Here is a 22,929-nt window from a genome sequence, read left to right on the forward strand (position 1 = left end):
AACATCCTGTGCGGATTGCTGGTGTCACACAGTAGCTTCCAGTACTGCCCACTCAGGTACTTTATTTTGCTTGTGCTGCTACACCAGAGTGGCAAAATGCAGTAGATTTGAGGAAGCAAGGAAGCTTTAATTCAGAAAATTCTCTCTTACATGGGATTCTGCTAGGAGCTACTTTAAGACTTGCATGGGTGTCCAAGGTGGCATGATGTTGCCCATTTCTCTGCCCTGCCTGGGATACCCCGATGGTTATGGTACGGACGAGTCCCTGCTGTGGGCTTTCATGATTTGGCTGTAGCAAAGGGGAACTAGATGTTTTCTCTTTTGCTGAGCTCCCAGTGTTTCCGTGCTATCACACACTGGAGCTGTTTGCATGTTTTCAGCAAATAATGCTTTATTACTGTCTTGGTGAAAGGAGGAAGGCAAAATTTAAAAAAAAAAAAAAAAAGAGAGAACATCTTGTGAACCTGCTGTTCTCAGATCTCTCCGATAAGGACAGTTCCAAGTGCGTGAGAAGTTTCCTACTCCGAGATTTATTTACTCCTGAAAGAAAAGCCACCTTCATCTCATTATTTTATTTTCAATACAGGTTTTAATTTGGTGAGAAAATATCTTCCCCATAAAGAACCTATTCTGCCTCATTAACTCCTATAAAAAGCATCCCCCCCAAGCTTGAAATGTTAAAAGAAGCATAAATTAAGGCTAAGTTTGTTGTTTGCTGCTTTAATCAACAAACAACCTTAAAAGGGACCCACAAAAGGTTCTGTAAACTAAATTTATTAGTGAGCAGGAAAACAGGCCTTCAGCTGCGGCCTCCTCCCCTTCCCAGCCCCCTGAATTTGAAGGGGGGTGGGTTTTTTGAGTGACTGGTTTTGTTTACAGTGTCTTACTCTCTTACGCAGGTTGCTGTGGTCCCATGGATCTCTGTCAGACTTTTGTGATGCAGCTGAACTGAAGTGACTTGGGACAGAGTCTGTTAATTAGGTCTTCAAAGCCTCCTCCTTTTTTTCTTCACTGTACAAATGTCCTTTTTTCCTCTTCTTTTGCCTAAATCTGTTTGTCAGTAGCTCAGAAGGAAAGAGGAGGTTTTTCACAGCAAAAGAAAACTGCCATTCTGCTTGCCTTCCTTTGACCTCTCCAGGATGCTAGAGGAAAAGTAGATGCACATCTATTTTCTCCCCTTTTCCTCTCCTTGATATGCTTGAGAACCCTTCTTCTATTTCCTCTTTATGCTATCATCATTAGCATCATTTATGTCTTAGGGATATCTCCACTCAGAGTGGTGCTCACGGTGACTGCCATGCCAAAAACTGGGGAAGAGCTTAGGGACAGCTTTTCAGTTCAGAGGACAAGATAGTTGGATAAAAACATTAAGAATTAACTTTCCTGAGTTGGCACATGTGAATATGTAATTTCTTTCTGAATTCCCCTTGACCTAACAGTGAACTTCCTTACAAGTTTCTTGCATTCAGATTCATTTCAATCTTAAACCAATTTTTCACAGGTTTTATTTGTGACAAGCCTCCATGAGAAAATGTAATAATAGATTTTGTTCATTGCTGCAGGGTTTGGACTTCCTTGCTTCTTCATTCTTTTCACAGCTATCTTAAGTTCAGTCTGAGATATGCAGTATAAGAGAGCTCCAAAAGAAATCACTTTTGTTCACTGGAAAAAATGGCCTTGACCCATTAGAGAGCGGTTTCTGATATTTATCTGAACACCTCCTCACCTTCCAGGAGTTAATTTGAATTGGAGATGAGCCAAGACGGGGATTTTCTCTAAACTTCCCCCAGGTTTATGGGCTTGGATTCAAACAGTCCTGGCTCTGAACAATTTGTGGTTCAGGTTTGCAAATCTAAAAGGCAACTGGGCACGTTTTGCAAAACCTGAACCTCCCCTGGAGTTTTGCTCTCCTCTGATTGATAGCCCTGGCTCCAGCCCCTCCTTGCTCTCGCTCTTCATGGTCTGTGGGCAGGTCAGTGTTGCAAAAAACTCCTCAAAGGAAATCATCCTTCTTCAGTGCAGCCCATGTCTTATTTCAAAAACTAATTTCCCCTGTCCATCCCACGCCTTCCCTTCCTTCACCAGCAAACGTGACACAGGTCTCGCATTTCACACCAGCTGCCTGAGCAAATGCACAAACTGGTCCAAATTTACCGTGGCCTGGCATCTGCATTGGCCAGCAAGCCAGTGACATCAATTACAGGCACAAGACAGTTTCCTTTTGGGGCATTTGACATTGTCCCTTCATCCTTCAAATAAGATCTTTTTTCTATTTCTGTGAGCCAGCTATAGCCCATTTTTGTGTCCAGCAGCTCGTGTTGCAAGAAACTAGAGGACGGGGAGGCAGGGGAACGCAGGATGAAGGGAATGCAGGGAACTGGGGCTCACTGCTCTTCCAGTGCCATGCTGCTCCTCCAGTGCCATCGCTGGGGCCACATGGGCATGTGGCGCAGCTTTATTTAAACAGGAAGAAGGAAGTTTTCTCAGCAATCCAGTGCCGTGGGAGCGTGCTGTTCATGGAGCATGGCAGTACCTGGCCTCCAGGCGCCAGGGAGCCTGGGGCCAGGGAGGTGGAGAACAGGAGCTGGCTCCAGCACTGTTGAGCTTTGCTGCGATGCAGGGCCCAGGTGCATCAGGGTGAATACAGCCTCCTCAAAATGCACTTGGCACTCACATTCTCTGTGATACCTGGGCTTTCTTGTTTGGCCAGTTAGCCTGTATGTTTCTTTAATTTGCTGTTGGTCCTCTGACAAGTCTCTTAATACTTACTTCCCTTTGGATTTCTTGCTGTTCATTTGGAAGGGGTTTTTGTGGCTACTAGAAAAAAGAGAAAGAGAAAATCTCCCAGATGAATGTCTGAGCCCTTCGTTTCCCCACAGCACAGGTATTCCTGTCATCTCTGGTGAAATACATGGGGAACAGGAGGTATGTGGAGTTATTCATGGCATCAGAATGAAAAATGTGCTTGAGTGCTTTGCAGGTCTAGGGCAGTTGTACCCACTTACCCACTTACATGCATTGATCCTGCTAATATGCACTAGCCTCAGCTCGAGGAAACATGCTGTGTTTATTCTTCCATCTCTATTACCAAGTCCATCAGTGACATGAACTGAAGCAGGTAATAGCTTGAAAGCCTCCATGACCCTTAGAAATGCCCCTAACCTCCATTTGACAAGGTGTGCAGCTTGTGTTGTGTGGTCCGCTGACCAGAATGCTAGATTTTATTTCAAAGTGGCCACTGACAGTGAACAAATGTATGGCATGCAAAGTGGGCAGCTGTAACCTGACCCTCAAATCCTCACCACCATGGGTCAGCTCTCCCCTTACCGTCCAGAGCTCTAGTTGTGTTGGCTCCTGCAACTGGTTCCCAACAGTTATTTGCAAGAATGGTGCAAACATAGCCCTAGGGCGTCTTCATCTACTCCCAAAGGCAAACACAGCAAATGCTTGTCAAGGTGGTGTGTACACAAGCCTTTCTTAGGCTATCTCCCCCTGCTCCAGATCCAGCTGGCAGGCTCCAGGGCTGATGACAGCAGTGTATACACTAGCTGTTCACTGTGACGTGGGAGCTAAAATGAAATTGCCTGCCTGCTTTCAATCTGAGTCCTGCCATTGCCAGGTGGGAAGGCGCAGTGAGAAGGGCACTCACTGAACATGTACACGTATCTCTCTCTGCCATAGTTCGCTCAGCTTCTAATGCAACTTGCTACAGTTGGGAGAAACACATTGGAAAGCCAACTAGAGTCCAGCTCTAGTTTCTTCAGTTTTTCTTTTAAGTCAAAGGGCATACATTTTCAAAGGCAGTGAGAACACCAGCAGGATGGAGGAAAACCCACTATACCGATGGTTGTAGTTTGTTGAGGGAGACTGTATGATATCTACTCTTGTGCTTAAATAGGATTAAACTGTCATCAGAAGCAAACAGCAAGCAAGAAACCAAAATCCTGCAAAAAATGTTAAAAAAACCCCTCTGAGTCCTCCTCCTGATTCTTACTCCTTGCAGGATATATAATTTGATACTGGTGTCACAAGAGTCACCCAGTGGAGAAATCATGCTTTGCTATATATATTCTTTCATTTGTTTATATGGAAGGGCTTTTCTTTCCACAATAAGCACTGTAGGGCTCAGCATTTAGCCTGGTCCCTGCTGGAAAAAGTTATGGAGGTAGTTCAGTGGGAGTGAGAGGTGGCCCCACTCCGCATGCTGGCCTGCACACAGACTGCCCTGTGACACAGCGGCTGCTTAAGCACGTACAGGACAGCACGCCATCCAGGGCTGCTCTGACCATGCGGTGAAAAATCACTTTTCTGTTGAAGCAGGATCAGGAGAGAATTGCACAAAGGCCAAAGTGCAGTTTTCCAAGCTGGAAGATGTGAACATGGCTTTAAATGTGAGCAGCATGGGTTTAGCTGTGTAAGGCCAGTGAGGGATCCTAACTAGGACACACCACCACCACTCAGCAGGGCACTGGTCCAGTGATGGTACAGGGGGTCAGCACATTCCCCTACAGCCTGGTTGTATCCTGCAGGAGAATGGTCCGTGCATTTTAGAAAGATATTGCCGTCCAACCCAAAACTGAAATAGTGTCGCTGATGCAGGAGACACAAGGCAAGCTGTGGACACTGAGCACCTCCTAGATGTGGCTGTCCAGCAGCCAGAGCTACCAGCAGCACCTCAGCTCCCCAGCGTGGATGTTTGGCTGACCCATGCCTATTTAGTCTAGAAGACAAGCTGTGGTCATCGCTCCGGGGCGGTATGGCTGAAAGTTGGGTTGAAGCTTTCCTTTTGTCAGCAGTATGTGCTTGTTATGATCCCTCATAGTTAATTCCCACTTGGGCTAGCTGCCTGTCATCTGCCTCAGGGTGAGTACCTGTGCTATCATAAGTACATAATGCTTAAATAAATACTCAAAGGTTATGGGGAGCCTCAGGTTTATGCTACAGGTGGTAATTTTTTTGTTGTTGTTTTTATCACAGAAGGACAAATGTTCATGAGCTTTTATGATTACATCCAAAAAAGGACTTTGTTTTATTGCCTGGTAACTTCTGGGAAACTGTTTACCACTTGGTATCTCTCAGAGTTGCTGGCCAAGATGCAAAGTACACTTAAAAGAGTTTAAAATCTCAATAAAACCATCTGGAATCATTTCATAAAGCAAATTATTGCGGGTCCATCTGGCTCCTAATGGAATGATCCTGAACAGGTGACATACACTGCATATGCTGTGGGAATATACAGTGTTCCACGTAGCTTTCCAGTCAGAGGGAGAAATCACTCTCGGGAGAGGTGATAGTCATGCCTTTAACTGAATGACGTTTGCAGGCAGGAGCTCTGCTGGCAGCAGATAGTCATGCTGACTTGTGGATAAAGCAATTGGCTTTTTAGTTGGGTGGTGGGTGTGTTTGGTTCAGATCAGAAAGGGACCCTTGCCCGGAAAGGGAACCACAGGGCAGGCGTCACCTGAGTAATCTTTTCTCACCATTATTACCAGGCTGTTTGTTTAATCCTGTTTCCAAAACCTGACCTTTCATGTCATAAGATGGCAATTTAGAGATGTTGAAATGATGAATCCATTTTGATGGCACATCCCCTTAGGCACATGCACGGGAGGAGTATGTTATTGTCCTCCGATGGAAATCTGATTGTGATGGCCATGCTAACTGTGTAGCATGCTCAAAGTCATCACAAACTGGGGCTACATCCAGGTGTGTGGTAACATGCCAGATTTTATAGAGACAGATATTTTTCACTAGAAAGCACAAGTGAAAAAAATATGGGAAATGGTACTTACTCTGCTGTGAGAGGTGCCACTTCATGATGGGTTTCATAATTAAGACTCATAGCTAATGCTTACTGCCTTTATAACATCACCTCAGGTGTTTCTTCCACATCTCACATTCTGGTTTATCACAGGCTCTATGATTTATGCATCTTGTTGTTAAGCATTTTAGGCTGGTGGTTATGAGAGAACAGATGTCTGCATGAAAAGTAGCACTGGATGAGCATAATTTAACCTGATATAGATGTACCCGTGCAAAAGGCCCTTAAACCAGTTTTATTATTTTGGGGGAGTAGAATATTTTAGTTCAAATAAGACCGACAGGAACCATTTTAAGCTAAGACAGAATAAGTTACTTATGAACTAAAATAAAACTCTCCATGTAACCTTTTATGATAGCTTAACGGTGGGTGAATAAATGGCTTCAGGAAAGCCAGTGCCTCTTTCTTGTGAGGAGCACATTGGGGAGTGGGATCCTTTCCCACTCGAACTAAGGGCACATCCCTTTTCCTCCCTCTATAAAATATTAATTTCTCCCTCTATAAAATAGGGATACTTTTGGATGGCCTTTGGACATTCATGGATAAAAGATTCATTATGGGTCAGATACTGATGTTGCGAAGAGCAGCTTTTCCAGCATCTCCTTCAGTCACCTCTTTGGGGTCAAAAGGTATTTTCTTTCCTTCAGTGAATATGCATCATGTTCCCCCCCGGTCTTGTCTTCCTTCTGCACGGCTCTCTGGTGCTCCCAGCAGCCTGGAGAGGAGTTGGAGTTAAGGGGTGTTCAAGGCTGTAGTGTCAGGAGCTGGTGCCGTATTCGCATCCGTGTGCAAATCCAAAGAACGAGGGTGAACATGGAGCGACCTCTCGAGAGGAAGCAGCTACTGGACAAAAACCCAGGAATCCTAAAGGAGGATACAGGGCAGAAAGCGAGAGGAAGGTGTTAGGCATCAAAAGGGCAGGAAGGTGCATGGCAAGTGGCAGGGAGGAAAAGCAGAAACCGATTTCATTTCACCTGCAAAATCTGTCATCACTGGGAATGGGAAGGTGAAATCCTGCAGTCTTCAGCCAGGAAGACTTCCACAACACAGTCTGGCCACTTTAATTCCTAGACATAAACCAGCTCAGCTCAGTAACAGCACTGTGCTCATTTTATACCAGCCAAGAACAGGGCATTAGAAATATAATTTCCTGCTTTAAGCTTTAACTCCTTCCCCTGTGCATAACATAAATCATTCCATGGCCTGAAGAGCTTTTTTTCAGTTATTCACGGCAAATATGAGAAATGACAAGTGTTTATTTATCTTGTCTCCACTTATCATCTTCATTCATGAGACAGAACAGTTCAGCTTCGTGTAGCTTTTAAACTAATTTAATGTAGCTCATTTGCTGATTAAATGTCCTGTACGAAACAAACCTAGTAGGTGACAGCAGATGCTGTTAACGTGGCTTGCTGTGCCTGGTGACACTCGCTCTCGAGGACTGCAGGGTTGCCACAGCGCAGGATCAGCATGCCAGCCGAATCACCCCCAGTGCAGCCCAACGGCATCTGATTTATGGGACGGTGGGACTGGACTTTCACCGGGACAGGTCAGGGAGAGGATGGCGGTGCTCTGGGGGGAGCCCAGGTCTCCAGGGTCTGCGCACCACCACCGGGCGGGAGCTCATGCTGGTGGCAGAGCCCCCGAGGAGCCGTGCGGGGAGGGAGAGCTGGGGACCCAGCCAAGTTTTGCAGCGTGCGGCTGCTGATTTTGTGCCCAGCCATCGCGGCCATAAAAAGCTGGTGGCGGTTGGGTGCAGCGGCAAGATGCGGCGGGCAGAGCCGCGGGGCGCCCCTCGGCCTCGCTGCCTCGGCCCCGCACCCCGCGCTGGCCGCTGAGGGGACGCGGGCCCGCACTAAGAGCTCACAGAGGAGGCTTCAGGCTGCAGCCTGCCTGCGGCCCCCCCGTTGCGAGGCCGCTTTTCCCGCGGCAGTCCCGGGGCCGGCCGGCCTCCCCGGGGCCGGCGGGGCGGTGCTGGGGGCGGGCTGCCCGCCGCGGCACCTGCCGGGGGCGGCCGGAGGCGCTGCCGCCGGGCTCCGGCGCCCTCGCCCGGCGCGGCCGTGAGCGCGGCACTGCCACTGGCCGGGAGCTGCCGGCGCCCCGGGGCACGGTGAGTGCGGCCGCTGCCGGGGGCGAAGCCGGGGAAGAACCCGGGGCAGCGGGCTGGCGGCCGGGGTGCACGGGGAGCGGGGTACGGGCGGGGCACGGCGGCCGGGTGTGCGCGGGCAGCAGGCTGCAAGGCGGGGGGGGGGGCGGGGACGGCGGCAGGGGTGCGCGGGGAGCGGCCGGAGAGGGGGCTGCACGGCAGCCGGGGTGCGGGGGGGAGCCTGGGGATCTCCCGCTGCAAGGGCAGAGGCGCCGGGGACGGGCAGGGCGGGGCGGGCTAACAAAGGGTGGCGGCCCCGGAGCCCGGCTGGTACCGGCGGAGCCTCCCGGGGGAGGGCGGTTGGAGGCGGTCGCCCCCCTCCCTTTCCAGGTGGGATCTTCATGTTTGATGTTTTTGGAACATTTGGATGCTGGGAGGGAGCCCTCAGGGAGGGAAGGGGTGTAGGATCAGACCCCGCCGTGCTGTGCTTCCCCCTGTCCACATGTGAAAGCTCATGAGTCGGCGGGCTTCTCCAGGTGTGATTTAAACCCCATCGTTTTGCCCTGACTGCGTGCACACCTCTAGGACCACACCGCTGAACTGGCCCGTCTGCCCATGCTGCAGCTGGCCGCGGGCTGCGGGGTTTGAAGGGTCCCTTTACAGCACTTTCTCTCGAGGAAATTGCTGGGCATCTGAGCAGCAGGAGGTTTCTTGTTGGCGGGTGCCGCGTGGCTGTTGCATGTTTTAGTAAGTAGTGTAGTGTTCTTGGAGGTGGTTCTGCTGGCAGGCACCTTGCAATGAGATACTGGGACAGAAGCTGAGAAATTTTATCACCTGGTTGGAATGACCCACAAACTTGTTAGAACGGCTAAGAGCAGAATTATATTCAAATGGAACTTTATCAACCAGCACATTTATTTGTAAATTTGGGAGGAATATGACCCACAGACTTCATTTACCTATTTGCCTTCACTCCAGTTTTCTCCTCATCTTCTGCCCACAAGGCCCAGAGGTCCCTTTTTCTCATTGCCTGCTATAATGCCTTTTAAAGACTGACCTCTGCTTGTTGTTTTGCTTATATCCACCTTAAATTTCCTATCCATTCAGTGCCTACTGCCCATTAAGTAACACCGGCAGCATCTGCTGAAGCACGTGCATTTTTCATCCCAAACCTCAGTCATGTTTTGCCCTCTTTTGCCCAGTAAGCAATGGGGTGAATCTCAGCAGCCCAGTGTATTTTCTCAGCAGTGGAGGCCTGACTCGGGTCCTGCTAGGTGCTTGCCGAGGTTTTCCTCGATTCCAGCAGGAACAGTGTTAGGGAAAAATCAGTGCCCTAAAACTCCTTTGACTAAAAGAGGTGAAGTCCAGGCCAACCTACACTTGGGAGAGAGAGAGGTGCTCCTGCAGGTCTGTAATACAGGGATTTAGAGGATCGAGAGCTTGTTGACCCATATTGAATGGTGCTTGGCACCTGTGGTTCTTAAATCAAAGAGGGAAGTTCAGTTTGATTGAAATAAGGATTACTGTAATTTTTATGGGAAAGTTTGGGCTGTCATTTAATAATCACAGAGGCTTTTCTTCCAGGGGTCGGCAGGCCAGAAGTTTAGGTATAAATCATTGCTAAGAAGCCAACACACTACATACACAGTTAGCACCAGCCTCTTTGGCATCGTTCTGCAGAGAGGGCTGCTACCGCAGCAGGTGGGAGTCCTGCTTCTGGGAGACAGGCAAGCTGTGATTCTGCAGCAGCCAAGAGCCTCGTCAGATGTCCCTGTGTTCAGTAGCTGGCAAACAAGCAGACCCTGGATTTTTCATGAGAAGAAAAGCAGTGTGATGTAGAGCCCTTGTCCCTCTGCATAGTGGCCTAGCTCTTGGCAACAGTGGGAGAAAAGCTGTGCTCCTTGCAGTAGGATGCAGTCGGTGTTGGTTAGCAGATGGACTCAAGAAGGGTGCTGAGGGAACAGCAGTGACAGGGAAAACATCCTTACTGCATTTGTTTAGTTAGGGTGAACCATACTTCAATGGTAAGTCCTCTGAATGAGCAATTCACCATGGTGTTTGCAGAGCATCTGGCACAGTGAGGCCTGGTCCATTCCAGGGCTTCCTCACCTTAGTGGTGGTATAAGTAAATAAATAAGCAGGATATATCAAACAGGGTATTTTATAACGCCACTCTTCCCTCGCCCTGCGTGATTTCCACCGGTGTTTCTAGCTTGGCTAATATTTGTTTAGACAATGAGTTATTGTGGCCAGCACTGGGTGTTTGGTAACCATGGCTCAGTGTCTGGCCTTTGGACATCCGGGTGAAGACTGCAGTACCTCTGCTTCTGGAATGGCGTTATGGGTGTAGGAGAAGGGGTGAAGGCTGAACCCCTGTTTTGAGGGCCCCAATTCAACAACACACACTCAATTTTAAATCTGGGGTAGGCTGACTTGACCTTTAGCATGAGTTTCAGTAGGACTGATGTGATGAGTTCTTGATGCTTGCAGTGGCAAGCTAGCTGACTTTAATGGATGTGGGAGTAGAGAATGGCTTATTGTCAGCAGGACCAGGCCCGCTGTAGCCACACTATTCACAGCATATCAGATGCTCAGGTTGCTGGGAAGGAAAGCCTGTTATCGACATGGAAATTGAATGAAGCTGATTTTTGCTAGCTGCAGACCTAGCCCCAAATCTGTGACAGGTCAGACATTTGAAATTAAGTACTAATTGCCCATTACAAATGCTTATTCATGAGTGTCCCCAAGTGGAAGCTTATTTGTGCTCTGGATTCCTGTAAGAGTGCGGTTGGGAGTCTTGAGTCTTGCCACACAAAGCCTACCTTTATATCACCAGGCATACAAGCAAGCTGCACAGTGGGGATAAAGTGTATTGCCCTGAATGAACAATACGTAGAGCTCGGCTAAACTCCTGTAAACCAAGGGAGAGACAATGACAGTGTTTCCCTAATTCTTGTACCAGTTTTAGACAGGCCCTGACTCCACTCCAAAAGTAGGATTTCACAGCCTCCCGCTGTCTCAGCCATCCTGTCTGACAGCCTCCAGGATGGCACTGTCCCTCATTTTGACAGCGGCAATCAAGCAGAGAGGGGGTCACCCTTCTCCTGTCACTGAGGATGTCTCTCTCTTGTGGATGCAACAGGCGTGTTCACTGAGGGTCATCTGTCCTGCGGGGGGACCAAGAAGGATGCAAACTGTTGATTTGCATGCTTGTCTTCATAAGCATTTCCCTTTTCTTGGCAAGTGTTGTGTGGAAAATAGATGATTCACTCCAAAGTACCCAAAGTTGCAAGAGGATATAAATATCTAAAACTTTGTGATACCCAAGTGGAAAGAAGAGACACATAAGAAAAGACTGTGTATGTTTGAAAGCGATGATTAGGGGGATTGTTACCAAGTTTAAGTTGAGTGAAAAACTTGGCTAACCGTAGTGTGATGCATGCTTGCCTGTATTTAGATGAGAGCCACTTCTCTAATCCTTTACGTTCTAGTTGCACCAGTGCTTGAATTAGTGGCACTGTCCTTTGGGTTTAAAGAAACATGAAGAATTTCAATCATCAGTTGTTCTTCACGGAAGAGGGTTGGGTGGGGTTTTTTGATGTAGTGGTAGCTGCTGTATCGGCTCAGTTCTAGTAGTAGGGAGGAAGATCAGAAGGGTAAATTTGTGCCTTTGAAAGAAATCTGATGAAAATGAAACCAGCTCACTTCACCCTGCTTAGATTTCATCATGTTGTGACTTCAGAATGCCTTTAGCATCCTGGCAACAGGGACAAAGATTTGAGAAATGTCCAAAAGTTAAAAGGACACAGTTCCTATGGATTATCAGTGTATCTGCTTTTTTTAAAAAAAATCTCATCTTTGCTATTCTTTCAGTAACTTAAACCGACATTGAAGAAAAGTATTTGGGCAGACAATAAAAATAACCAGGCCAAGTGCTCTCCAGCAGTGACCTGATCCCGTCTCGTGTGTTACAGAGGGCACAGATTCCTTTGCAGTTACAAACAGGCTCCAGGCTGGAGACAGACTCCATTTCAGACTACTTTGAGTGAAGTACGTGATGATAACTGATGGCCAGTGCACAGTACAGTTATAGTGGGGACAGGGCCCCCTGTGCGAGATGGCTGCATCCTAATCGTGCTATGGCAGCTTAAGTTTCCCTGGATAGATGGGAGCAAATATGTGCCATGAGGCATAGCTCTAAAAACTAAGCTACAGCCCTGATGGAAGGATCAAGCCTGGAGTGTATTTGTCTTAATACTGTATTTTCCCATCTAGACAGGGAGAAGGAAACCATATTGTTACGCAGCTCACAAGTTCTTCTTAAGTGGTTTTCCCAGCAATTTGTCTGTTAAGGGTATGTATTGGTCCTGGCTGCTCCAAGCAGATTATTAGATCCCAGGTGCAGAGGACAAGGAATAGAGTAGCAAGCATTAAAGAGAAACAAAAAAATGCAGGGGTAAAAGGAGGCCTAGCAACAACATATCAACAAATGCCAAATTTTGCTTGTATCTCAAGCAAGGGGCAAATACAAATCCAAATACCTTCACTGAGGTACATCAGTCAAAAGACCTGGCACCATCACTGTGTTTCACCCAGCATGAACTCCTTTTTGGGATGAGGTGCAGAGGAAAGCTGGGTCTGTGTCTGGGCTCTGGCACAGGCACCTTCAGCAGAGTCATCTGGCAGAAGTTAAGCTGGTCTGGTTCCCTTCCCTGGTTTGCCGTGCAGCTGCACGCGGTGCTGTTAGCACACTCAACAAGACGGTGTATACCACCACCCAGGGGCAGGAATGGTCTGCAGGGAGAAGGAGAAGCTGCGACATTTGAAGTAGCTCTTGCAGCCAAGGAGTTTGCCTTGTGAAATCATCGTTTTATTTGTTTGTCTTCCTGTGCAGACATCTTTTGCCTGGCAGCTCTTTTACTCCATGGTAATTTGAGTGCTTAATGCACTGCGGTCCAGACCTTAGGACAGTGCTGCTCTGCATCAGGGAAGAGAGCGGTTAAGCCAGCAAAGCCTCTCTGGGCCAGAGAGAGGTGTTAAGAGGTAGATAGAAAGAAAAAGATTTTATGGCGTCCGGTGGCTTTGCTGTGAAGGATGCCAAACCTTCAGGCTGGAAACTGTGGGCTATCACTGTGCGAAGCAAAAAAGGAGCTTAGTTTCTAAGTGGCTAATGAGTTTACTACCTTGTTTCTGTCAAGGGTTTTGCAGGGGTGATGCTGATTAATGTCATGTCCTTTCCCCAAGGCTATCCCCTTCCTCTTCCAACTCACCAGGCTCAGTCTGACACCATTTATTAGGCTACTTGTCCCTGATTTGTGAGGAATAAATATTGACACTGATGGCTGCTTAATAGGATTTGGGTTTGCCGTTCGCTCTGTGAAAGAGTTTGGCACTTCTCACTCAAATGGCAATTTGTGTTTGGGCCTGGCTCCACCAAGACTTAATTTTGGAGAGTTTTTTCTTTAATGAGGATGGTCATAACATGTCCTGTGTATGAGGAGAGGCTGAGATAGCGGATATGTATTGCTCCCCTTTTTCCTATTGCCAAGCAGAGCAGAGGTTTCCAGACTGTGACTACAGATCACTGCATGTCCCTAGCAAAGATGCAGCTTCCTTTGAGAAGGTGCTCGGTTCACATTGGGGAATAATAATTTACATGTGAGCTGTCTTTTGTTAACCTGTAAATGGCCTCCTTCGGCTTAGCTGTGGAAGACCTCAAGTCACGCTGCCAGTTGGCGCCACAGTGGGTGGACATCTCCTCTGTGCTTTCTTAATGTGCTTGGAGCTGCTCTAAGAAAAGCAGTTCATACTGTTTCAAACAGAGTGGTTTTGGGTGAATTTTTAATATGTGTCTTAAGTGTCTTGTGAGGAAAGTCCCATTAAAAGCTGATAGGCATTTGGGCTAAGTCAGGTTTTCCAGGTTTCCCAAGAGCTGTGAAACATTCTTTATCTACAGAGTAGCGCCCTCACGTTTCTGGGCACCCAGCAGGATTTGAGACATCTTCCTGGAAATCAAAGCCATATGCTGATCTGTGGTGTAATTTCTCGTAACTGCTCCTGGAGGTGCTTTACCCCATTGGTACTCAAGGTCGATATCACTGGGGAAGACTCTGACCTCATCCAGGTGAGTGAGTGAGCTTCCCCTGGTCTCCACAGGTGCTAATCCAGCCCTGCAGTGCATGCAGTAGAACATCCCAAGTCCTAACTTCAGATCTTGCTTTGAGCCCAAGGACTGACCTGAGTCTGGACCCAGGATCGTCGGACCAAAACACAGTAGACAAGGTGGTGGGGAAGAGTTTTCCTGTTGGCAGGGCACATAGAAGAGCTCCAAGACATAGGGCTGTGTACAGGAAAGATGCTTGTAGTATCTTTTCAGCAGGAGGCAGGCAGAGGTCTATTTATGCTTCTAAATGGCCCAAAATTTCTACATTGCCCAGTCCTCTGTTTGAAAGAAAAACATTCATGACTTCTTCACTCTTAGCAGTTGTTCATGTATCAGTGATGATGTTACTAATCCCATTTCTAATGTAGGCTGTATAAGACTTCATTATGCAGGCAGAGACAAGTTAACTCTTTACTTAGCTGTGCCATGCAAAGACAGGCAGCATCCCACCAGGGGCTGAGACCCAGCTGCTGGCAACTGCGAAGATTTTTGTGGCTCTGGTGTTAGTTTCTCATCCATCTCTGTTTGGTGCTAATCATGAGACTCGAGACCACTTGTCTTTTCCACCCTTACAATGCTTCCCCAGCCCGCCGAAACTGGAATAATTGCTTTATTGTTGCTTATAGTCCTCCCTATTCTTCACCTCCCTCCCGCTTCTTTTTTTAAAATTAGCTGCTTTGTGCATGTCCCCCGGGCGTACCCCTCACTGCTTGTGGCAGGAATGTGCGGTGGGGTGGCGGGGCCGCCTTTCCTGCACCGTGGGCACTGGGCTCAGGGTGGCTGGTCCCCCACTGCCCCACACTCCAGCTGGCTTCGTAGGGCAGGGGTAGGTGGCCGGCCCTTGCCTTTGTTGGAGGAGCCACAGGTGCTGGGGGCCTCTGTCACTGCTGGGAGGGAGTGGAGTCAGGAAGGCCGGTTCCTCTTTGAGGTGGTTTGTGTGAGCACAGTGGGGATGCACTGAGGCGTAGCGCCAGGCAAGAGGGGCCACGGGTTCCTCTCTCATCATCTGGTGTGTCTTGTCATGGCTGCAGTCCTCATCCTTTCCCAAACTCCTGTCAGATAGCTCTCATCTCTGACAGATGCTAAAAATAATTTGAGTGACAAACAGGTATTTATTTATTTTTTAGCTTAGCAGCCAGCATTTCTATATCTCGCCTTGGGCACTCTCATCGAAAGTCAGAGAATCACAAAATGTTCAGAGGGCAGAGCCTTAGCTTGGGCACGCTGTTGTAACTCAAGTGGCTTCACTTCCATGGGCTTTGCTGCCCACATTGATTTTTAGCTGCATTTATGGCTGAAACTATAAAAAAGCTGTGATATCACTGCTGCAGGGGTCGGTAACCACAGCAAACTCCCTGAACTCTTTAAAAATAAAAGTGCAAGGAGGTGATCAGCCAGATTGCAACTCTGCTGTATTCAGCAGGCTTTAGTTTGCTCCATGCTTATACCATGCTCTGTGGACTCTGTATGTACCTGAAAAGCTCAAGTCTTTCTGCTGTTGCCAGGCTATTTTTGTGCCCTCCCTAGACCAGTACATTGGTTTTCCACTGGACCTGTCCAGTTAACATGGTGCAGAGGAGGTATGATGAACCAACGATAGCATTTCTTACCTCAGAGGTGGATGGACAACTGACAGGCATAGCTGGGTTCTATAGTAACTGTATTTTTCTCTTTGTTTTTCTATACAGTCCCTGAGAGCTACAAGTCTCTAACTCTGTGCAAAATGATGCTGCAGGTGCTGCAGAGATTGTTTTGTAAAGCAGCTGACCAAATCCTTATCTCCTTACTCAATCTATATTCATTTCTCACTTGAGCAAATCTTCTGCTGAAGTCCTGAAGAAGTAAATGGGTGCTGTGTTGAGTAAGAGATTCAGGAATTTGTTCAGGAAGAGGTGGGTGAGTGGGATGGAGAAGCAGCTCATAAGAAGTAGCTCATATTCTGGGGATTAGGCATTGCTACACCCATGAAGGTGATTTAAACCTGTAAAATGCACCCCACCCCTCAAGTTACTGCAATTAAAATCTGGCATACCAGGAAACACTGCAAAATAATCAGATTAGAAAGCAGAGACAACTCAGCTGCAGACTTGAGTCAGTTCTTGATGCTGAATGTCCACCATGCCTGTGACAAATGTGAATACGGGCCTTTCTTCTGCCCCCTCAGAATAGTGCTCAGATTATCACTCACTCAATACCAACCACTGAGACCAATTTTTTCAAAAAACAGCTGAACTACTGTTCTAGCACGTCAGTAGCATCCATATTCTCAGAGGAGAGCTGCTAGGGTGAAATTTCAGGATATGTTCCTTAAAGTCCAATGCATATGCAGTCCAGGAAGGGAGATCCAGCTGTGCTGGCAGAAGAGATTAATGCCCTCACATGCTCATCAGTGCCAGAGATCTCATCCATCTGCCACTGGAGCAGTTCCTGTAAGCACTCCCTTAATCTTTAGCTTTAAACCATTTAAATTGCTGGTCTGAACTGACCTAGTTTGTTTTGCCTTTAACATATTAGGAAATGCTCACACAAACCACTGCACCAGCAGATCAAGTCTGGCCCCAGCTCGTATGTGCTGTTAGAAAAGGTTCCCAGTGAGGGCTAGTCTTGCCTTTCAGGTCTCAGGTCTGCAACCCGTGGCCAGGTCCCAGATGGGACACGTCTTTCCTGACATTCAGACCCCTCCCTAGGACGGTCCTTTTGTATCTGGAAAATATCACTGTTCTGAAGGGTGAGTGTAAAAAGAGTAATTCTGTAAAAAGAGTATCTTCTGCTTATTGAGTGTCTTTCTGTGAACATAACTATTTTTTCAGCATGGAGGGTTTGTATTCTTTTCCCATCGAATCGTTTGAATTCTCTAATCCTGAAATGAAAACCAGTCCTTATTTTATATGTTTGACTTTTGCTTACTTCTTACAGTTACCTTTCTTTGTAGGAGCTGCAATTATTTTTTTTTCATTTACACTTGTCCTTTAGAGCCGGCTTGTGCTTTGTTTTGTGTTACGTAAGAAAAGTTAAATGTTGTAATTTATACAGAATGACTTTGTTGGGATACCCCAAAACCTGTAAAGGTAACACTGTTTTTACCAGTGTGCTGTAGTCATGGTCCTTAAAGGGACAGATGTGTTAATGATCTTCCTGCTTGCGTGAGCTGTGTAGTACATTGTCTTCATTTCGGGCACCTCGACTAACAGATCTGAGCACTTCTGCACCTCAGGGATAGTTGATCTTAATCTTTTATGGCCAGGTCTGAAAGACTGTTCCTAGTGGCCTCCTGGTCCTGAACCAACCGTGAAGAAGGGTGACACTGATTCCCCAAGTAAATCCCACAGCATCCTCAAAGGCCAGTGTGACTTGATGTTTCTGAAGAAACTCAAGAGATTTTCAATAATGGTCAAGACCAAGTCTATAGATACTTCTGTTAGTCCTGGGGTAGAATAGAATGAAAATGTCATTTATCTGTATTTTTACTTTTGTTTTGACACAATAAGTAGGTAGACCTGTTTTCCAAGGGGGTTAAAACTCTCTGAGCACAAGGTGCAGGAAAACATTTCACTTACGAGTAGAGTCAGGATGCAGGGCACATTGCACCCCACTTTTTGTGGTGGTACCGTTGGACAGACCATGGCAGTTGTAACCTCTCAAGTCTCACCTCCTGAGAAGGTGAGATCTCCCCTGAGCAGGCAGAGTGCTGCTCAAGTTGATACTAATTTACACCAGCTGAAGATGAGAGTCCTTTACTCCCATTGAATTATATCCCAAAGTACTACTTTAGAGAATTAATCCATGATCCTGGAAAGATTTGGGTCAGAGCTGCACAGAGCACGCTTTACTCGTGTGGGAACACCAGTAGGCTGGAAGGGCTCCTTGAGCTTGGTGGGTAAAGCAAAATCATGGCCAGTGGCCAATGCACCTTGTGCACAGACAGCAGGAAAAGCCCGGCTATGCACAGAGTTGGTGCTGTGGCACTGGGTATTTTATAGGAATTACTATAGGAATTATTATTCCTGTAATAAAAGGAATGACCTTTTATTTTATACCAGTGTGTACAACCCAGGAATGGTGGGCTCCAGTGCCTGAACAGGCAGGCTCTCTGGGTGGTACTGTGGCACAAACAGTAAGCTATAATTGAGTATAACTGTAAACTTTTATTAGAAAAAGCCAGGATTTGACTAGAGATAAAAGGTAATTTCTCAGCCTTACAGGTTCTTCCTTCCAGCTAGGGTCCAGGTCTTTTTTGGCAGGACCAGGCAGGGAGCCATGCACTCTGACCGCTGGCTCAGCAGCACAAGAAAAGACTCCGGTCTTCAGGGCTGCATGCCCAGCTGCCTGCCTGCACGCTGAATTCACATGCACTGTCTGCAGGCAAACTACTCATGCAAAGCAGGGGAAGGCCCACATTTCAGAAAGCGATGATTTAGGGTGTCTTTAAAAGGATGGCAGTCTCTGGGGTCGAGGTCTGGGTGCAGTGGAATGCCTATTGTCAAACCTAAAGACCAAAGCAAACGCTACATATTGTGAACCCAAATGCAGCTGGCACAAACCAAAAATGTGCATGTGAGTGCCTTTCTAAGTACCCAGTAATCCTCCAGGGCAAAACGAGGATTAGGTCTCTCTCACAGACAAAGAGGGAGTTCATTTTCTCAAAGATCCCTTGGCCAATACCAAATGAAGTGAGGAACCCAAATGAATGTGAATACTCCTTTCAGATCTCTGCTTGCAAACAGGTATGGCGCCGAAGCAGCTTGTTTGTGCGTTTGTGGAGTCTGTGCAAACACAGCGCAGCCAGATTGTGGGATTGAGGTCAGGTCAAATAAAACCCATCCAATCTCAGAGAAAAGGGAAAGCCAGAAAGACACTGGACAAGTAGAACTAGATGGTATTGCACAGTCAAAATGCGGTCTCCTTTCTCCAGGTTTTTTCTCAGTGGACCTGAAGGTCAGTGGTCATTGAAGCTGTTTAAGTTGGAGTTGCATAAGTGAAGAGCCCTCCTAGAAGGAAAGCTGTGAGTCTGAATTAATTACAAGTGACTTCTGAGCCTCTGTGTTTCTTTGCCCTGAAATACCGCGTGCTTGGCATGACCGCATAGGAGCCATTAGACTGAAAGTGATGGGTGCTTGAACGTAGATATATCCATCTAAAATTTGCCATCCCAAGACAGCTCCGTAATTTCTTAGCCCTTTAATTTGCCTTCAAGCAATGACCTGTGCATTTAGAAAAGCACAAGCTGCCTCTGCACTGTTCCTGGAAAATGTTTTCTTTTCCCTTTTGGTGATTGGCTTATGGCATGCAGATCAGCTCTAGTAATCCTGCCTTAACAGTTACCAGCATGGATGTGCCTGTGATGCATACGAAAAAATTAGTCCTGTTCCTTAGAAGCTGCAGCAGTTTTGCATTATGTGGGTTTTTTCCCTGAGCTTTACTGAACCATCTGAATCTAAGACATGGATATTATTGTTTCTACTTGCAACTTGGATCTTGCTACAGAACTCTGGGAAGAATAGCTAGTTCGGCCCCAAGATTTGTGTGCTCAGTGAGCCTCACTGAGATTTCAAAACCTGTCTTGCTCTGCCATTAAGATGAAAAAGTCCTTCCAGGGGTTTCCACAGGTGGAGCCTGTTGCATTTTGAAGTGTCCATGAAATGGCCTTGAATTCCTCATCTGCCTTATTAGACTGTGGACTTGAACCTGGCTCTTCCCCCTCTCAGGTGAGTGTCCTAAGTGGCAGGCTAGAGATTTTACTCAAGAACTGAGAGACTTTTCCCAGTAAAAGCTTTAGTCCAAACTGCATCCCCTCCAAGGAGAAGTTTCAGTTCAATTTATGAGATTTTTTCTGACTAAAAAATTGTTTTGTCCACGTATTTCCAGCTGGTCCTGGCTCTTTATCTGGATCAGGGGTCCCGTGAGCACAGATTAACAAACCTGTGCGGACGTTGCTGCTACCAGCTAAGACCCACATGTGCTCTGTCCAGGAGAGGAGCTGGGCTTTTGTGCTCTGACACACAGGGCACTTCCACTTCATCCAAAGGATATTCTGTGAGCGTGACAGATATGTGGATTACAGGCTATTTCTGGACCAGGCACAGGAGGTAACAAAATAAAAAATACGTAAGCAATCCAGTCTTTTCACTTCAGGCGGAGCAGGAGGATCTACAAAGCAGCATGCCCACTGATGGGTGCCATGTCGGTGCCCACGATGAACATGGTCTCTCTCTCCCCTTTTGCAACCCTGCCCCAGGGGAGCCCTCTCCTTAACAGCATGGAGGAGGCAGGAAGGCTTTCTGTTCGCCAAGAGATGAGGGACTGTTGTGGAGGCAGCGTTTTCATTCATAAGGAGACATAATTCCAGGTTATCAGCTGCTGAGAGCTTGCCTGTAGGCTGCAGGATGTGGATAGCCAGAGGTGAAGCTGCCGAACTCTCCTTATGTCATTTGGCTGAGCTGGGGATCTCAGGATGCCCTGTGACATTGTGTAACATGGGGTGCTATGAGGATAAAACATCAGCCCTAACTCCATCTCCCTCCCTGCAGGGTTGTCAGAGCCGAGTTCTGCTTTGTTGCTGCTGCTTATTTTTGTGTCTGTGCTGTGCGGTTGGCTGTTTCTGTAGTGGAGGAGGGTTGCCTCTTACGTTCTGATTTAAGACAAAGGGAAAAAATATCAGGAAGTGCCTACAAATCACTGTAGAACTTTGAAGAGGAGTTCCTTGCTTTAATCTCAATTTCAGAATCATCAGCGTGTGAGCAGTTATTTTTCTAGGAAAGCTTTTAATTCTGATAGTGGTTGTAAACACTCCTGTTGATCCTGAATGATTTAAAAATCAGAATTTAAGCTCCATCCTCTCTTCTAGGAATAATACTGGGCTTAGGAGTAATGAGACATTAAAAATGACTAAACCTATTAACATTTAGGGGTTTGATCCTCTGGGACTTAGGTCTTCTATTACCGTGGCAGCAAACCTGGTGTTAGGTTAAAATAAGTAATCGTGTCTCCGAGAGGTGCAACCATTAGAAAAATACCCATTTTGGAAAATTTAAAAATAAAACTGTAATCATTTTTAAACACAGTTCCAGGTGCTGTTTATGGATGATGTCAGCCGTATCCTAGACTCATACCTGGAACTACAGACAGCTAAGCAGAAAAGCAGAGTACAGGATGGTAGTGCAGACAGAAGAAGTGTAATGCTGATGTGCTGGAAAACAAATGCTATGAGCAGATAAAACTTCAGAAGTTTGGTTTTGTACGGCTTCCCTGTATAAAATCTCTCTCCTCTGGGAATTGTAGACCAGCAGCTGAGCTCACACCGCAGCGTTTCCTCAATGAGAGCAATAATTTATGCTACTTCTATTACTCAGGGAGCTATTTTCATGAAACAAGGAGTTTAATTCATTGAGAATAATATCTCTGCAGACCCTGGCTGAAATTGATCGGCTGGTTCAGGCATAATTGTTGGGGGATCTGCTGGGCAGAGGTGCACACCCCCAATTATTGTCTAGGCTTGATTTAGGAAACCAGTCTGTACTGGAATGTGAAGATTATAAATAAGGATAAGGAAGACCAAAGAAAATGAGAAAGAAGAGCCAAGAGCCCAAAAGGTTAAGATAAATGCTATGAAACTTTTCAAGTATGCAGGTAACAGGAGGTCAGTGCAGGAGGAGATAAGGTGGTCAGAGGAGATCAGTTGTCTGTGGTCAGAAGCAGAGAATCTTCCTAAAAGAGTGCATGAGTTCTGCAGGGATTGTGGCGGCTTGGGAAGGACATGAGACATCAGATGACAGCAACAGGCAAACCAGTTGTGTAGGGGAGTTGATTAATATAAAATAAGGCCACTCATGCTTTCTTGAAGAGCTCTGAAGAGGGTGGTGAAGAATAAGGAAACATTTTGCAGATGTCTGCTTCAGAAAAGGCAGTGCTGGATGTGCAGAGAAGATGCTGCCGCATGGGTCAGGAGATGCTGCCTCTTTCTTCTGGTGGCTGATGCTCTCTGCACAAGGCAGAGGCAATGAAGCTGTGGGGCAATCAAACTTCTGAGGAGCAGGCTTTTCTTAAAAAAAGGCTTAAATCTGTACTACAGTGTTCTTTTGCTGTTGGTTGAGCAAGCATCAAGAAAAAATTCCTAACAGGCCATATTTTTAGATGAGGGAAAAGCTGAACAGTGTCTTTGTACAGCTACTCATTAACATGTGTGGTATTAAATACCAAAGGCACCACGGAAGCAGCAAGTATAAATAACAATTCATAATTAAACACAAACTTTGCAGAAAAGGAAAGATTTCAGAGGTAGCTGCCAGCTTCAGGTGGGAGGTAGAGGAGTTTTAAATAGACTGCACTAGGTTTCCTGTCTCCCACTTGCAAGCTTTAGAAACAATGTGATAACAAAAAGAACTGCAAGCCACTCCTTGCCACGGATACTTTTTAGCTATGCAATTGTGAGGCACTTCGCAACATCCCCGAAATAAAACCCAGCCCCAACCTTAAAGAGCATCTCAGCAGGCTGGGTGCTGTTGCAGAGAGCCATCAGGCTGTGCCGTCCTGGGGACAGCTCAAGCTTTAGGAAAACAGTTGCTCTAAGGAGAAGGCGTGGATTGCGACAGTCAAGACTCAAGGTAGGCCCTCAACGTCTTTGCACTAGAGTGACTGCTTCCATGTTACAGTTGAAGAAATATCTTTATAGAGATTAGCACGCTCCTGATCGTTAGACTGGGCTGCATTAGAAAATGATTTAGAAATGTCTTAGAAAATCTTCCGGCATAAGCAGTCAGGTCGCATGACTGAGTGTGAGGCAGGAAGCTGCAAGGGGAGGAAAGGTGCTGGGTTTATGGGTCCTGTTTGGGGGAGGTCTCTACCTCTGCAGCTGCAGCCCTG

General features: G+C 46.8%; 1 protein-coding gene across 4 annotated transcripts in view; it reads left to right on the forward strand.

Moving 5' to 3' along the window:
- The window catches only part of SHROOM3 (shroom family member 3), a 108,103-nt gene that overhangs the window by 48,098 nt on the left and 37,076 nt on the right, over positions 1-22,929 (forward strand). The window contains exons 1-2 of one of the 4 annotated variants that reach the window (XM_074867071.1): positions 7,900-7,931; positions 18,983-19,072. The exons of the other annotated variants lie outside the window; for them this stretch is intronic. The gene's annotated coding sequence lies outside the window, so the exon portion shown is untranslated. Of the gene's footprint in view, positions 1-7,899; positions 7,932-18,982; positions 19,073-22,929 lie in introns of those variants that run through there. 4 annotated transcript variants of the gene reach the window in all.

The sequence above is a fragment of the Strix uralensis genome, chromosome 4, assembly GCF_047716275.1.
Source record: "Strix uralensis isolate ZFMK-TIS-50842 chromosome 4, bStrUra1, whole genome shotgun sequence".
In the NCBI taxonomy this organism is placed as follows: domain Eukaryota; kingdom Metazoa; phylum Chordata; class Aves; order Strigiformes; family Strigidae; genus Strix; species Strix uralensis.